The 16478-nt window shown below is 42.7% G+C and overlaps 1 protein-coding gene across 3 annotated transcripts in view; it reads right to left on the bottom strand.

The window, feature by feature from the left end:
- The window catches only part of RAD54L2 (RAD54 like 2), a 91114-nt gene extending 81562 nt beyond the window's left edge, over positions 1-9552 (bottom strand). The window contains exon 1 of one of the 3 annotated variants that reach the window (XM_070456001.1): positions 9465-9552. The gene's annotated coding sequence lies outside the window, so the exon portion shown is untranslated. Of the gene's footprint in view, positions 1-4063; positions 4258-9060; positions 9082-9464 lie in introns of those variants that run through there. The other 2 variants (XM_070456002.1, XM_070456000.1) reach the window with 2 other exon arrangements.
- Positions 9553-16478: the final 6926 nt, after the last annotated feature.

The following is a 16478-nucleotide window of genomic DNA, read 5'->3' on the forward strand; positions in this document are numbered from 1 at the left end:
ACAGATTGTAAAGGCCATACAAAGGAAAAGCATCTACCTTAATCTGGAAAGAATCAAGGAAGGGCTCTAAGTGATGGTGGGGCCTGCATTCCTAGTAAATTTAAGCCTAAGGGTCAAACAAGCACTAGAATGGGAGGGAAAATTAGTAAGAGGAATAGCCTGAGAATCCTGGGACCTTCAAGGAGCTCACTACGACTGGAACCTAAAGTGACAGAGGAATTGTGGAAGAAGACGGACTGCACAGCAAGACACCAGAGAGCCCAGGGCACCAAGGTCCTTGCGAGATGCTGAAGTAGAGACATACCAGGATCTACATATTCGTGTATTTTGAGGCCAGAGGCATATTATTTACTTTTAACTGGAGTTAAAGACTCTGAATGGAGGGGGATTTGATGAAGAAAGACTGGAAGAGATTTAGGGCCAGTTATTTTGAATCATTTCTGTCTGGCTCATTCTTATTTTTCTCTCAACTTTTTTTTTTTTCTCCTCTCACAGGGAAAAAATAAAACTGGACAATTCTATAACAAAGCCTGTGAACCTTCTGTTCATCAAAAACATTTCTGAACAGAACGCTAGATTCTATCAAACTAGCCCAAATTGGACAAATTTCTCCAGCATCTAGACCCTTCCAGGCAAAAAGACCAAAGTCAGGTATCTGATGCCAACAGAAGAAAGCTAGAGAAATACCCTGGATCAGGGGCCACACAGAACATGTTGCTGCTTAGCATATCCCAGCACTTTGTCACTGGGAATGCCCACAGTTCCCAAAACAAGGACATGCCAAACAGTTACAGGCTTCTCCATACAAACTGCCAGGAAAAAAACCTACCAGTGCCAGGAATGACCTTGGACTTTATAGTGTGGACTCAACAATTCTCTCACCTGATCAGGGTGCCAACAGGTGTAGACAGAAGATTGCCTTCCTCACTACACAAGAAAACTGAACCTCGCAACCATGTATAGTGCCCAGCCACTCTCCCGGGACTAATACTACTGAGAAGAGCATCCTGTACATGAGGACAGATACTTACTACTACCCACAGCAAGCACTGCCCACCCATGAAGCACTAGGCCCTCATCTCCAGTCCTCATTAAAGCCTGCAAAGTTTATTTTATTTTATTCAGCCCCATTTCACAGACTGAAAAAAAATTAAAATACAAGGCACAAAGAGGTTAAAGCTTACCCAGGTCAAAAAGCAAGCAAGGGGTATAGATGGAATGACTCCAAAGGCCATGCTCTTTCCATCGTCCTAGACACCTCAGAATTTTTACAAAGAAATCAAACACTTTAAGTCTTTTTTCCAAGAGTCTCTGAGTTGATCCATCTGACTAAGAGGCAGTCAAAAACATTTTTCAGCAGTTTACCTCCAAAGCAACAAATAAAACAGTTCTTACTTGATTTGATCAAGTGACTATTCCAGATAGTCACTTCCATTCCAGATGGAAAGTGAGACATATTTCCAAGAATTTATTATCCACATGCCTTGATTTTAAATCTCTTCTTTTATTTTTGGCCAAAATACATATGCAGCAAGACAGAGAAGAGAGCAAAGGACAGACTTTCATTTAACTAGATCAGAATGGAGATTAACAATTACAGCAAAAGAGCTTTCAAACATAATTTATGAAGTAAAAATTAAGAGGCAAGGAATAGCAAATAGGCTGAGCCTTACCTCAATTTTATTCCTCCTGTTTTAGGAGACAGCACTCCCACCATCAGCAGGCACTCCCAGTCTATACACAGTGAACCAGACAAAGGCAATAAGCAACACCTTCATACTCTCAAAACCACAGTAGGAAGGAAAGTGTGATGGCTTCCTAAGGAACCTAGGCACACATACAGTATTTGTAAATCACAGCCCATCAAGATACACACAGCAACAAAATGTTTACCTGATGGTTTGTCTACAGGCATATTTCAGGTTAACAGGTGTATATAAATAAAATAATCCAAAACAATCCCATACCATTGTGAACTTCTCCCATGGAAATATATAATCAATTGTCAGTAGTCAGAATCAATACTTCATAAAAACTGTACTCAATGCTTTTACAGATTAGAAGCTTGAATGCGTGAATCATTTCTTCCTTCACAGACCTATAACCCCTTCTAAAATATGAACTACTATTATTAAAACAAGAATAACATCACCATGGTGGAGGTGCCCAACACAGGGCCTGGCATAATTCAATAGATATTTGTTTATGGAAGAATGAGTTACTTACAAGAGAAAACTTAATAAAGAGAAAAAGAACAGTTCAAGGGAAATACATGATTTTTTAAACATTAAGGGAAAAAAAAAATCCTCAGAACCATCAGCAAACTACAAATAGAATTAGCTCACATCTCATATAAAAATTTATACTCTAATATACTCCAAAGAGGCAATACAACTCCTAACACTAAACAAACTCTGAAAGTACAATGACTCTGACACTTCTTTTTTTTTTCCACATGAGGTTTGATATCTCATCTACAGACAACACACCAACTTTTGAGAATATTCCATAGAGAACTCTGGTGCATAGAAAAGATGCAGGCCTCAGCTACTTGGAATTTGCGTATTGCCTTTCAATGAAACACTTGAGACACAGTGTACAGACCAGACAGACAACACTTCTAGTGAAGATAATGTCCTGGGAGAGTTGAAATAACAGTCACTAAGATTTAGCAGATTTAATGTAATGACTTCATGGCAGTAGGAGAAAATGAAGTTTCATGGATTTAGGGATAAAATGAACTTTCGACAAACTGTTAAGAGTTTTCACATCCCTTTCTAGAGTTGCACACGTTAAACAATGACACACAAGTCAGTGAAAAGAGGCTCTTAATTTAGATTTAGAAAAAGTGGAGTGAAAATCCCTAAAATTTACATATATTATGCTAAGTCTGTCTATCATCATAAACAACAGCCACAGTGTTGAAAAGAAAGCATGAGTCACAACTCAAAAACAAAGAAGGAAAAAAAAATGAACAGAGGAATGCTTTGGGTCCAAATACCACAAAGAAATTTTTTTACTTAAAACACGGTTAATGACAGCTACCATTCTGACTCTCAGTAAAAAGGAATGGTCCACACTTCTATTCAGGAACAAACTCAATTCAGCCCCCAGACGCCCCCTTCCAGCCCCATCTACCTCACTGCCCAGCCACCAACATACTCAGTCACATCCACTAGCAAGTGGCAGGAATTCTAATAGATCTGAGTCACCCCTCCCCCGCAGAAAGAGGTCATTCTCTATCAGGAAGCCCACTCTGCAAAGGTCCCTTGTTTATCTCACAGGCTGCCACCACCACTGCCCACAAAAAGCCAATTCTCCAACCTCAGCAGCCTACCAACCCTCCTTTATACTCTCCAGTTCACAACTCCGGCTTCCCCCTAATGCCAAGGTAGCCAACACGACTCACTGTGACACTCATGTGACAAGTTCCCTATCTGAGAATTACTCAACTTTGGGATGCTGGGCCCTGGAGAATCCATCTCTTCGCTCAACTCCCCTGTGCCCAGCTGAGCTTCTTGCCTTTCCAGGAACTAATCACCGGTTACCTCAGGGAAGCTAAATACTCAATACCCTGTTCTCCTCAGCCAGATCCCGGCCTGCCAAGTTCACGGACCTGAGTGGGTGGGGAGGAGGGCAAGGAGAGACGCATCTCGATTCGCCTTACGGACCAGGAAGGCACACTGAGGCCCCCTAGAATTCCAAACGCACCCTCCCCCCAACCCACCCGCTGTGGCCAGCCTCCAGGCCGTCTGCATCAGGCGCTAAGAGAGCACGCCACTACAGTTAAGTCTCCGTGTCCCTATGGCTCCCTTTCCCGGGTAAAAAAGTCCTAAATAGCAAGCCAATAAGGCCCCAGGTGGAGGCCAAGACCCCCGCCAAGCCTCCAGCCACCGGAGTTTCCCAGGTGGGATCCAGCGCCCCAAGGCCTGGGCCACCAGGACCGGCTTGCTGCCCCAGGCCGCTGAGCGCCAGGGGCCCGGGCCGCCTCTCCACTCGGCCCCCATTGTTGCGGGTCCTGGCGGCCCGAGCCGGGAGTCGGGGGGCCGACAACCGCACTCACCTCCCGCGCCGCGGCTCGGGGCCGCGCCGGGCCGGGTAGGGCCGAGGGGCCGAGCGCTCCGCTGCGCCCGCCTTGGCAGTGCCTGCGGCAGTGGCAACGGGGATGGAGGGAGGCAGCCGGCCAGGCCCGGGCGCCGCGGGCTGGCTCCGGCTAAGCGTCGGTCTTCTCCGGCGGCGGCGCTCTCAGCCTCCGCTGGCGGTCCGCGCCAGAAAGCTTCCCCCTCCCGGCCCGCGCGCCCGGCCGCCCGGACGGGAACACGCGCCGCGGACAGGAAAGTTCCGCTGAGAGCCTGTCGGAGGCCGCTGTTCCCCCGCGCCGGATGGATTGCGATTCCTTCCTCTACAGAGCCATCTATGTGAACTTTTTCAGGAGTGAATGAAGCACGGGAATCCCAGACCGGAAACCTGAGAATGATTTTAGTGGTGGGTCCAATAGAGTGAGTTTGCACCCCGCTAGCCATCAGAGAGGCACGTTGGAAAGTCAGTGATTCTAGTGATTCTTGGTTCCTCCTCATTCCTCGCTTGGGGATAACCTTGGAGGTTTGTTAGGACTATATGAAATGTTGCAAGTGCCTGGCGCGGAGATGTGCGACTCAACATTGGGTCTCGGTCATTGCTGACGCTGCCAATGATGATTGTTACTACTGCTATCGCCTCCTACAGAGCTTGGGCGCAGATCTCAAGGACTCTTGAAATTGATGTGCACCATATAACTAGGTTTTTCCCCCTCCCGACCGGTTTCCTGTTGACTGAAGCTGGAAAAAAAGCGGAGACAAGAAAGGGCTTTCCTGATCCCTGAACCTGAGAGGGAAGTTAAAGATTCAGGTTCTCTTCCCTCAAGTTGGGAATTATTGCCATGCGGGCTCCAGTTAAGGGGAAGAACCTGGGAAGGCCCAGCTTCCCTTCCTTCTCCCTCTTTCAAGAAATGAATATTGACGAAATGATGAAAAAATTCAGAAAGTGGGCTTTGTTTTCCGCATAAAATCAACACAATAAAAAAATCCTTTCTCCTTCCCTCTTCCCTTTTCTTCTAGGCCTTCACACCTCCGTTTAGTCGCTAAATTGTGTCTGACTCTTTTGCGACACCGTGGACTGTAGACTGCCAGACTCCTCTTTCCATGAGATTTCCCAGGCAGGAACACTGGAGTGAGTAGACATTTCCTTCTCCAGGGGATCTTCCTGACTCAGGGATCCAACCCGTATCTCCTGCTTGGCAGGCAGATTCTTTACAACCGAGCCACCAGGGAAGCCCTGGAAGTCCATTCACACCTCTAGATATCAGTTAATTTTGGAGCAAATTAAGACAGTTCAGTTCAGTTCAGTCACTCAGTCGTGTCTGATTCTTTACAAGCCCATGGACTGCAACATGCCAGGCCTCCCTGTAAAAAACCAACTCCTGGAGTTTACTCAAACTCATGTCCATTGAGTCGGTGATGCCATCCAACCATCTCATCCTCTGTCTTCCCCTTCTCCTCCCACCTTCAATCTTGTCCAGCATCAGGGCCTTTTCAAATGTGTCAGCTCTTCACATCAGGTGGCCAAAGTATTGGAGTTTCAGCTACAACATCAGTCCTTCCAATGAATATTCAGGACTGATTTTCTTTAGGATTGACTGGTTGGATGTCCTTGTAGTCCAAGGGACTCTCAAGAGTCCTCTCCAACACCATAGTTCAAAAGTATCAATTCTTTGGCACTCAGCTTTCTTTATAGTCCAACTCTCATATCCATACATGACTACTGGAAAAACCATAGCCTTGACTAGACGGACCTTTGTTGGCAAAGTAACATCTCTGCTTTTCAATATGCTGTCTAGGTTGGTCATAACTTTTCTTCCAAGGAGCATGAAATTTAATTTCATGGTTGCAGTTACCATTTGCAGTGATTTTGGAGCCCCAAAAAATAAAGTCTGACGCCATTTCCACTGTTTCTCCATCTATTTGCCATGAAGTGATGGGACCAGATGCCATGATCTTTGTTTTCTGAATGTTGAGCTTTAAGCCAACATTTTCACTCTCCTCTTTCACTTTCATCAAGAGGCTCTTTATTTCTTCTTCACTTTCTGCCATAAGGGTGGTGCTACCTGCATATCTAAGGTTATTGATATTTCTTCTGGCAATCTTGATTCCAGCTTGTGCTTCTTCCAGCCCAGCATTTCTCATGATGTGCTCTGCATATAAGTTAAATAAGCAGGGTGACAATATGCAGCCTTGACGTACTCCTTTTCCTATTTGGAACCAGTCTGTTGTTCCATGTCCAGTTCTAACTGTTGCTTCCTGACCTGCATACAGATTTCTCAAGAGGCAGGTCAGGTGGTCTGTTATTCCTATCTCTTTCAGAATTTTCCACAGTTTATTGTGATTCACACAGTCAAAAGCTTTGGCATAGTCAATAAAGCAGAAATAGATGTTTTTCTGGAACTCCCTTGCTTTTCGATGATCCAGCGGATGTTGGCAATTTGATCTCAGTTCCTCTGCCTTTTCTAAATCCAGCTTGAACATCTGAAAGTTCATGGTTCACGTATTGTTGAAGCCTTGCTTGGAGAATTTTGAGCGTTACTTTGCTAGTGTGTGAGATGAGTGCAATTGTGCAGTAGTCTGAGCATTCTTTGGCATTGCCTTTCTTAGGGATTGGAATGAAAACTGACCTTTTCCAGTCCTATGGCCACTGCTGTTTTCCAAATTTGCTGGCATATTGAGTGCAGCACTTTCACAGCATCATCTTTTAGGATTTGAAATAGCTCAATTGGAATTCCATCACCTCCACTAGCTTTGTTCATAGTGATGCTTCCTAAGGGCTCACTTGACTTCACATTTCAGGATGGCTGGCTCTAGGTCAGTGATCACACCATCGTGATTATCTGGGTCGTGAAGATCTTTTTTGTACAGTTCTTCTGTGTATTCTTGCCACCTCTTCTTAATATCTTCTGCTTCTGTTAGGTCCATACCATTTCTGTCCTTTATTTTGCCCATCTTTGCATGAAATGTTCCCTTGGTATCTCTAATTTTCTTGACGAGATCTCTAGTCCTTCCCATTCTATTGTTTTCCTCTATTTCTTTGCACTGATCACTGAGGAAGTCTTTCTTATCTCTCCTTGCTATTCTTTGGAACTCTGCATTCAAATGGGTATATTTTTCCCTTTCTCCTTTGCTTTTTGTATCTCTTCTTTTCACAACTATTTGTAAGGCCTCCTCAGACAGCCATTTTGCTTTTTTGCATTTCTTTTTCTTCGGGATGGTCTTGCTCCCTGTCTCCTGTACAGTGTCACGAACCTCCATCCATAGTTCTTCAGGCACTCTGTCTATCAGATCTAGTCCCTTAAATCTATTTCTCACTTCCACTGTATAATCGTTAGGGATTTGATTTAGGTCATATCTGAATGATCTAGAAGCTTCCCTGGTGGCTCAGAGGTTAAAGTGTCTGCCTGGAATGCGGGAGATCCAGGTTCGATCCCTGAGTTGGGAAGATCCCCTGGAGAAGGAAATGGCAACCCACTCCAGTACTCTTGCCTCGAGAATCCCATGGAGGGAGGAGCCTAGTAGGCTACAGTCCATGGGGTCGCAAAGAGTCGGACACGACTGAGTGACTTCACTTTCACTTTGAATGATCTAGTGGTTTTCCCTACATTCTTCAATTTAAGTCTGAATTTGGCAATAAGGAGTTCATGATCTGAGCTACAGTCAGCTCCTGGTCTTGTTTTTGCTGACTGTATAGAGCTTCTCCATCTTCGGTTGCAAAGAATATAATCAATCTGATTTTGGTGCTGACCATCTGGTGAAGTCCATGCGTAGAGTCTTCTCTTGTGTTGTTGGAAGAGGGTGTTTCCTATGACCAGTGAGTTCTCTTGGCAAAACTCTATTAGCCTTTGTCCTGCTTCATTCTTTACTCCAAGGCCAAATTTGCCTGTTACTCCAGGTGTTTCTTGACTTCCTACTTTTGCATTCCAGTCCCCTATGATGAAAAGGACATCTGTTGAGTGTTAGTTCTAGAAGGTCTTGTAGGTCTTCATAGAACCGTTCAACTTCAGCTTCTTCAGCATTACTGGTCGGGGCATAGACTTGGATTACTGTGACATTGAATGGTTTGCCTTGGAAATGAACGAGATCATTCTGTTGTTTCTGAGATTGCACCCAAGTACTGCATTTTGGACTCTTGTTGACTATGATGGCTACTCCATTTCTTCTAAGGGATTCTTGCCCACGGTAGTAGATATAATGGTCATCTGAGTTAAATTCACCCATCCCAGTCCATTCTAGTTTGCTGATTCCTAAGATGTCGACGTTCATTCTTGCCATCTCCTGTTTGACCACTTCCAATTTGCCTTGATTCATGGGCCTAACATTCCAGGTTCCTATGCAATATTGCTCTTTACAGCATTGGACCTTGCTTCCATCACCAGTCACATTCACAACTGGGTGTTGCTTTGCTTTGGCTCTGTCTCCTTATTCTTTCTGGAGTTATTTCTCCACTGATCTCCAGTAGCATATTGGGCACCTACCGACCTGGGAGTTCATGTTCCCAAACTACTGTTGGGAATTTAGATCTGCAGAAGGTGCTCCAAAAGTATCATAGCTGTTGCATGGCCTCAAATTTTCCATTCTCGCCTCACCCCTTGGTTTCTGAGACTCAGGAAATTTTACCTTGATACCCTTCTCCCTTGTCTGAAGAGACTTTCCAGAAAGGATCTGATATCAGTTACGTGAACCTAAATTAAATTTTGTCACTGTGTCATACATACATACACATGAATTTCCATTTAGATTATCCTCTAGAAGGAAAAGCCTCATCTGCCTAAAGACATTTTCGTAACCACCTGAAAATAGCAAGCTTCTAAGCAGAAAGCAGCATGCTCAAAACCTCTGGAGGTTCTCCACTCACTCAAGTAAGGAGACTTCATACTATGATCTTAAAGGATTAAAAGATGACTCAAAAGCTGGTTCACTTTTCTCTGAATCCCAAGGTCACATCACCATTTCAACCCCTCCCTGATCCATGCCTTACATTTTCCCCAGTTGGCTTCTTAGCTTGGACTCCTTGTGTGATAAATAAAGCAGATTTGGTCTCAAGTGTTGAAGTAGGTTTAGGTGAGAGCCCTAAAAATGACCAAACAGAGGAAAAAAGGACCAGGGAAGTGGGACAGAAACTTGAGAAAGAAGTCTTATTATCTCCCTCCCCTCTCCCAAAAGACCTAATATATAAGCATCAAAGACACCCACACTGGGACTTCCCTGGTGGTCCAGTCCCTGGGACTGTAAGTTCCCAACACAGGGGGCAAGGGTTGGAGCCCTGGTTGGGGAACTGGATCCCACATGCCACAGCTAGGAGTTCGCATGCTGCAACTAAAGATTCTAGATGCCACAACGGACACCCAGCACAGCCAAAAAAAAAAAGACACCCACACTTACTTGCCTCCTCTGTCACTGAGGTTGAGCAGCAAGGGTCAGGGCTGGCTCCCCTGGTGATGGAACCCCCTCTCATTCTCTCCCCGAAGATTCCCATTGCTCTTCTGTGACATCACTGCTTCCTTGCCCTCTGGGAGCTTCCCTGACAAGCTGGATGATGTTATGCCCTTACAGCCACCTTTGGTGATCATGTTACGTGCCTGCCCCCCCAATTCACCTATAAGAAAATAGGTTATATTAGGGAGGAAGGGGGAATCTCTAGAGTGGGTTTCACATAGCTGCCTATTGATTGCTCTGCCTTCAAGTTAGGTTGAAAAATCTGGGGTCTTCCTGCTGGGATTAACAGTGACTTGTAATAAAAAAGTAGAACGAGGCCTTTATCACTGTGAATTCACACCTGGAGAAACGCCTTCTTCCTTTCACCTGTTTTACCTCTTCTTTCCGTGAAAGCCAGCTCAGCCCTTTTCCCACCAGCCACATTTCCAACCCACTCCCACTTCTGGATGCCAAACACATGATCATTCTGAACCAGGTTCCAAGGTGATAGTTGTTTCTCTTTCTTCAACAGCCAGCCTATTGAGATTTTTAAAAAACTTTTCCCTTATATGTGGCTTCTCTTATACTACATTATAATGTCTAGGATGTTTGAAAAAAAAATCCACTCCAATGTTTATTGAAGACTTGGCAAAACCGCTACACCATAAAATTCCCCATTCAGCAATTATTTACTGGGTACCTACCTGGTACCAGCACCGTGCTGGATGCTGGGGAATAGCAATAAGATGTGCCAACCCTAAGTGTAAGCATTTTACAGCTATTAATGCATTTGATCCTTATATCAACATTTTGGGGTATGTACAGTATCTCCCCACGTCAAAGATGGAAAGACTGAAGCTGGGACATAAGAAAGGGGTGGAATTTGAGTACAGGCTACTCTTGTAATCATGCACTGAAGTGAATGAGGAACTACACTCAAAGTTGAGCTTGGCATATTCTGATCTGTAAAGTGAAACTAATAAAAACCTGTACCATGTGGCTGTTCAGACATTCGTTGTCCCCAAACTGTATTTCAGATGCTAATCTAGCACTGAACAAGAGAATACAGGCCTCTGCTGCAACGTAGCTTACCTCTAAACAGGGGAGCCAAATATTACAAAAGAATTTAAAATTCTAGTAAGTGCTGGGGCTTTCCTGGTGGTCCAGTGGTTAAGAATCCATCTGCCAGTGCACGGGAAACAGCTCATTTCCTGGTCCAGGAAGACGATCCCACATGTCATGGGGCAACTAAGTCCAGGAACTGCAATTAAGGAGCCTGAATGCTGCAACTATTTAGTCCCTGCACCGACAGCCCGTGCTTCATAGCAAAAGAAACTCTCTCTCACTGCAACTAGAGAAAGCTTGCGCTCAGGGCAGCAACAAAGACCCAGTGCAGCCAGTCAACAAATAAATAAATTTTAAAAATTCTAATCAGTGCTGAAAAGAACATAAAACCAGAGACCTACATGGGAGAGAGGGTGTCAGCAGAGGGAGGAATTGGGTAAGACCACCCTGATGAGGTGACCTGTGAGCTGAAATCTGAATGTCAGGAATGATACAGAGAAGCATGTGAAGGCTCCAGGAAGGACAATTTTAGGCAGAAGGACCAGAGCTCAGGAGTAGCATAGGTTGAGGCAAGAACCTCCAGATGACTGCCGTGGAGAGTGGAAAAGTAGCCTGTAGCTCTGCTCCCGCATTTCATAATCTTCCCAGGGCTGGTCCTGGGAAGATAAGAAAGGTACTGCTGATAGACTTCTAGGGAAGTAGCAGAGATTACTGTAGTACTTGGTAAAGGACCCTGTACATTGCCAAGTCAATAGACAGATGTCATAGAAACAGATACTTCTAAAAACTTCTACAGAGGATAATTCCATTCTCTCCGGTAAAAAGAAATAAAAGTCATCCAAACTGAAAAATAAGTAAAATTATTTCTGTTCACAGATGACATGATCTTATATACATAAAACTCTATAAAGATTACACCCAAAAGAGTCATAACTAATAAATGAATTCAGCAAAGCTGCAGGAGACAAAACCCACATACAAAAAAATCAGTTATGTATTCATACACTAACACTGAACAACATGAAAAGGAAATTAAAAAATTTTTTTATTTATACTAGCATCAAAAAAGAATAAAATACTTGTAAATAAACTTAACCAAAGAGAGAAAAGACTAGTATTACACACACCAAAAAAAAAAAAAAACAAAACTGGAAAATGTTGCTAAAAGAACTTAAGAGAAGATATAAGTGGAAAGACATTGTGTTCATGGATTGTCATGCATGCATGCATGCTCAGTTGCTGCAGTCATATCTGACTCTTTACAACCCAAGGAACTGTATGTAGCTTGCCAGGCTCCTCTGTCCATGGGATTCTCCAGGCAAGAATACTGGAGTGGGTTGCCATGCCCTCCTCCAGTGGGATCTTTCTGACCCAGGGATCAAACCCGAGTCTCCTGCTTTGCAGGTGGATTCTTTACTGCTGAGCCACTGGGGAAGCCCTCATGGGTTGACAATACTATCCAAAACAATATTCAAGTTTAATGCAATCCCTATCAATTTCCAACATCTTTGCAGAAATAGAAAAATCCATTCACAAAGTTCGTATTCAGTCTCAAGAGACCCCAAGTACCTAAAAGCAACCTGAAAACAAATAAAGCTGATTTCAAAATGTCCTGATTTCAAAAATTACTACACAAAGCTATAATAATCAAAAGAGCATGGTACTGGCATAAAGATAGTCACAGAATAGAATTGAGTTCAGAAACAAACCCTTCCCAGAGATAAATCCATGCATCTATGGACACCTTATCTTTGACAAAGGAGGCAAGAATATACAATGGAGAAAAGACAATCTCTTTAACAAGTGGTGCAGGGAAAACTGGTCAACCACTTGTAAAAGAATGAAACTAGAACACTTTCTAACACCATACACAAAAATAAACTCAAAATGGATTAAAGATCTAAACATAAGATCAGAAACTATTAAACTCCTAGAGGAAAACACAGGCAAAACACTCTCCGACATTAACTACAGCAGGATCCTCTATGACCCACTTCCCAGAATATTGGAAATAAAAACAAAAATAAACAAATGGGACCTAATTAAAATTAAAAGTTTCTGCACAACAAAGGAAACTATAAGCAAGGTGAAAAGACAGCCTTCAGAATGGGAGAAAATAATAGCAAATGAAGCAATGGACAAAGAACTAATCTCAAAAATATACAAGCAACTCCTGCAGCTCAATTTCAGAAAAACAAAAGACCCAATCAAAAAGTGGGCCAAAGAACTAAACAGATATTTCTCCAAAGAAGACATATAGATGGCTAACACACACATGAAAAGATGCTCAACATCACTCATTATCAGAGAAATGCAAATCAAAACCGTAATGAGGTACCATTTCACACCAGTCAGAATGGCTACTATTCCAAAAGTCTACAAGCAACAAATGCTGGAGAGGGTGTGGAGAAAAGGGAACCCTCTTACACTGTTGATGGGAATGCAAACTAGTACAGCCACTATGGAGAACAGTGTGGAGATTCCTTAAAAAGCTGGAAATAGAACTGCCATATGACCCAGCAATCCCACTCCTGGGCGTACACACTGAGGAAACCAGGATCGAAAGAGACAAGTGTACCCCAATGTTCATCGCAGCACTGTTTATAATAGCCAGGACATGGAAGCAACCTAGATGTCCATCAGCAGATGAACGGATAAGAAAGCTGTGGTACATATACACAATGGAATACTACTCAGTCATTAAAAAGAATATTTGAGTCAGTTCTAATGAGGTGGATGAAACTGGAGCCTATTATACAGAATGAAGTAAGCCAGAAAGAAAAACACCAATACAGTATACTAATGCATATATACGGAATTTAGAAAGAAGGTAACAATAACTCTGTATACGAGACAGCAAAAGAGACACAGATGTATTGAACAGGCTTTTGGACTCTGTGGGAGAGGATGAGGGTGGGATGATATGGGAGAATGGCATTGAAACATGTAAAATATCATATGTGAAACAAATCGCCAGTCCAGATTTGATGCATGAGACAGGGTGCTTGGGGCTGGTGCACTGGGATCCCCCAGAGGGATGGGATGGGGAGGGAGGTGTAAGGGAGGTTCAGGATGGGGAATACATGTACACTCATGGTGGATTCAAGTCAATATATGGCAAAACCAATACAATATTGTAAAGTAAAATAAATTAATTAATTTAGAAAAAAGAAACAAACCCTTACATATATAATCAAAAGATTTTTGACAAGGATGTCAAGATCATTCAGTGGGGGAAAGGATAGTCTTTTCAACAGACAATGCTGGGAAATTGATATCTACACACAAAGGAATAAAAATACATCCTTACCTTACACTACATACAAAAATTAACTCAAAGTGGATCAAAGACCTATTGTAAAATCTAAAACCTTAAAACTCTTAGAAGAAAACAAAGGAGAAAAGCTTCAGGACATTGGATTTGGCAATGATTTCTTGAATGTGATACCAAAAGAGGAACAGACAACAGAAGAAAAAAACAGACAAATTGGATTTCATGAAAACCATTGTGCATCAATAGCCACTCTCAACAAAGTGAAAAGGCAACCCATGGAATGAAAAAAGATTTGCAAATCATATATCTGATAAGGAATTGATGTCTAGAATACATATAAAGAATTGCTAAAATTAACAAAAAAATTAAGTAAATAAACCAAGCAAGCCGCTTCAAAAATAGGCAAAGAAATTGAATAGACATTTTTCCAAAGAAGATATATAAATAGCCTATAAATATTTTAAAAGATGCTTAATTAATCATTTGGAAAATGCAAATCAAAACCACCACAATGATACACCACTTTATATCCATTCAGTTCAGTCGTGTCCAACTCTTTGCAACCCTATGAAGAGCAGCACACCAGGCCTCCCTGTCCATCACCAGCTGCCCGGTCCACCCAAACCCATGTCCATTGAGTTGGTGCCGTCCAACCATCTCATCCTCTGTCGTCCCCTTCTCCTCCTGCCCTCAATCTTTCCCAGCATCAGGGTCTTTTCCAATGAGTCAGCTCTTTGCATCAGGTGGCCAAAGTACTGGAGTTCCAGCTTCAACATCAGTCCTTCCAAAGAACACCCAGGACTGATCTCCTTTAGGATGGACTGGTTGGATCTCCTTGCAGTCCAAGGAACTCTCAAGAGTCTTTTCCAACACCACAGTTCAAAAGCATCAATTATTCGGCACTTAGCTTTCTTTATAGTTCAACTCTCACATCCATACATGACCACTTCTAGGTATATACCCCAAATAACTGAAAAAGGGACTCAAACAGATACTTGTATACCAATATTCACTGTAGCATTATTCACAATACCCAAAAGGTAAAGTGTTCATCAACAGATAAATAGACTAAAAAAATGTGTCATATCTACAGAATGAAATGGTATTTACCCATAACAAGGAATGAAATACTGATACATACTACAGAGTGACTGAACTGAACTACAACACATAGGAACATATTGAAAACAATATGCTAAGTGAAAGAAGCCAGACACAAAAGGTCACATACTGCATGATTCCATTTATGTGAAATATTCAGAATAGGCAAATCCATAGAGACAGAAAACAGATTGGGGGTTGCCAAGAGCTGAAGGAAGTGGTGAGGAAGGGGGAGACGATGGAGAATAAGTACTTAATGGGTATGAGGTTTCGTTTGGGGGCAATTAAAATGTTTTGAAATTAGATATGTGATTTCATAACGTGAATATTCTAAATGCAACTGAATTGTTCATTTTATTTATTGAAGCGTTGTTGTTGTTCAGTCACTAAGTCATGTCTGACTCTTGTGACCCAATGAACTGCAGCACGCCAGGCTTCCCTGTCCTTCACTATCTCCCAGAGTTTGCTCAAACTCATGTCCATTGAGTTGATGATGCCATTCAACCATCTCATCCTCTGTTGCCCCCTTCTCCTTCTGCCCTCAATCTTTCACAGCATCAGGGTCTTTTCTAATGCGAAGAGTTGGCTCTTTGCATCAGGTGGCCAAAGTATTATTGAAGTATAGTTGACTTACAATGTTGTATTAATTTTTGTGTACAGCAAAGTGACTTGGTTACACACATATACATACATTCTTTTTGAGTTGTTCACGGAAAATGGTTAATTATATGTTACAGGAATTTTACTTCAGTTTAAAAGAAACAGAAGCTCAGAGAGGTTGAGTTACACAGCTGGTAATTGATGGAGTTCAAATCTGAACCCAATCTAAGAAAGTATATACATTGTCACGCTACACAATGAGCAAAGTATTTACTAATCCAGAGATATTTATTCCCCATTGTGCCCCCCCCACCTCCATCAGCTCCTGGCAACCACCAATCTGTTTTCTCTCTCCATGAATTTGCCTGTTCTGAATATCTCATATGAATGGACTCATGTACTAGAGGTAGTTGACTGTTATGCTGGTGCTTTTCTGAGAGCATGTTACAACAAAGGGCTAAGGATGATGTCTTCTACATAACAGATGATCAATACACGTTTTTCTGAGTCAAGGAGGAAGAATGGTTCCCACTCACAGACTCCAAGGTCTGCAGAGAACTTGTTGGGAGAGTCTGGGAGGAGCTGAAACTCCCTCCAGGCGGTGAGGGGGTCCTTCTTCAGGGACAGAGGTAGACTGGCAGAGGCAGCTCCTCTTACAGGTTGTACGACAAATCGCTTCACCTCCCTGGGATGGGCTCTTTATTTGTAAAATGGGAATAACATGCGTGCAATGGTGAGAAAGAAACGGACAGATAGCTATAAACAGTCTTTGAAAATGCCAAATGTACGTTCAGGTTTATTTAATTCAGGGAAAATCTGGCTAACATCTTTACTGTTTTAGGTCAATTCCACTATCTCCTTCTAGAGGACTTTTAAGCTCTTATTCAGTAAGATGTGAGATTGGCTGGGATTCCCCAGACTCAGCTGCACTTTTGTAATTA

The sequence above is a fragment of the Odocoileus virginianus genome, chromosome 26 (genome assembly GCF_023699985.2).
Source record: "Odocoileus virginianus isolate 20LAN1187 ecotype Illinois chromosome 26, Ovbor_1.2, whole genome shotgun sequence".
NCBI lineage: Eukaryota > Metazoa > Chordata > Mammalia > Artiodactyla > Cervidae > Odocoileus > Odocoileus virginianus.